This window comes from Mustela erminea, chromosome 15 (genome assembly GCF_009829155.1).
Source record: "Mustela erminea isolate mMusErm1 chromosome 15, mMusErm1.Pri, whole genome shotgun sequence".
In the NCBI taxonomy this organism is placed as follows: Eukaryota; Metazoa; Chordata; class Mammalia; order Carnivora; family Mustelidae; genus Mustela; species Mustela erminea.
This window is the reverse complement of record NC_045628.1, coordinates 21,228,891-21,230,392: the sequence shown is the minus strand read 5'-3', so window position 1 is coordinate 21,230,392 and position 1,502 is coordinate 21,228,891. Positions and strand designations below refer to the sequence as shown.

At 36.6% G+C, this 1,502-nt stretch overlaps 1 non-coding gene across 1 annotated transcript; it reads left to right on the top strand.

Moving 5' to 3' along the window:
- Window positions 1-385: 385 nt before the first annotated feature.
- Window positions 386-525, top strand: LOC116574690. The gene has a single exon (XR_004279442.1). It is a non-coding gene; the product is annotated as a U4 spliceosomal RNA (small nuclear RNA).
- Window positions 526-1,502: the final 977 nt, after the last annotated feature.

Sequence of the window (1,502 nt, the reverse complement as noted above, 5' to 3'; positions counted from 1 at the left end):
TGGATTCCTTTTTTTTTCTTGCTCAGTTGTTCTAGCTAAAGCTTCCAGTACTTGGTTGAATAAAAGTAGTGAGAGTGGGCATCCTCGTCTTTTCCTAACTTTAGAGGAAATCTTTTACTTTTTACCATTAAGTATAATTTTAGTTGTGGGTTTTTCATATGACTATATATGGAGTTACATTTTCTTCATACCTACTTTAAAAGTTCTTATCATAAATGAATGTCCCTTTAACTTGAAGCATTCTCTGTCCAAATTTTGTTGAATGACTGATTAAACTTGAACTGGTATGAGAACAAAACTTGTACTGGGCAAAATTAAAGATGTAAGGAAGAAGCACTATGAACTCAATTCCATTGAAATGCACAGAGAACTAAGGGAGGGGGCAAACTTTGTGCAGTGGCAGTATCATAGCCAATGAGGTTTATCAGAAGCGTAATTGTTGCTAATTGAGAACTAAGAGCAGAGTAGGGTTATAGGAGTCTTAAGCTGTTTTTGTTTGCTAATTGATCTTACCTATAGAAAAAGTAAATGTTTATTTTCCTAACAGGAGCCAGTTTTACAACACGGAGAAGGTCCGATCTATATTAAGCTCCTACCTTCATATAGAGATTGGGTACATAAAGGTGCCATATTGATCATTACAAAGAGATGTCTCCCAGGTCTGTGAAAAAGACAGCCCTGGGTTGTAAAAGTAATTAAATGATTAAAAAAAAAAAAAAGTGCATCTCAAAGAGGGCAGAGAGAGAACTTAGACATTTCCTAAAGTGCATGCTCTAAGAGATGAAGGTAAGGGACCTCTTTGATTAGGCCATCTGGATTCTGTAAGTGCCAGGGTGAGAGGGAAGCAAGTGGTTCCTAGGCACAAAGTTTAGTCTAGCTGACAGAAACACTGTCTGTCTTGGTGACTAGAATTATCTTGAAATTACAGAGAGGGGAGATGGAGAGGGAGAAATCTGGTTTTAATTGTGTAGTGACAAGCTCTTTCCAGCACATAGTTGATATTGAAACATAGGTTGCATCATAACTTACATTGGTCTATTGTTTATCATGTTGTATTTCTGAATGGTACCAAGAAACATGTCATAATTTGTGTCAAGATGATAGACTGAACACATCTGTATTCTCCTTTTACTCCTCTCATTTGAAACTCTGCAATATAAAAGACATACTGGCACATATTTGTTGAACCAATCCCTTCCACCTCTCCCAAACTCCCAAACCTATAATAAAGCACTATAATACAAGAAAGTACAAATTATGGATATACAAGGTTTTTTTAAAATCAAGAACCAGATGGTTCTAGGTTAAAGAAATAAGATTAGAAACTACCAACACAAAATGTACAGGTGAGGGTTTTTATTGAAGCAGCTAGAGTTCAAGGTCTCCATGTTCAGAGGGAAAACATGAGTGGGAATAAGGCTAGGGTGGGGGCAAATGATTAATGAAGAGGATAATGGAGAATCTGTGTTTCATGCCATCTGGTGGTCAGCATTAGTATCAAA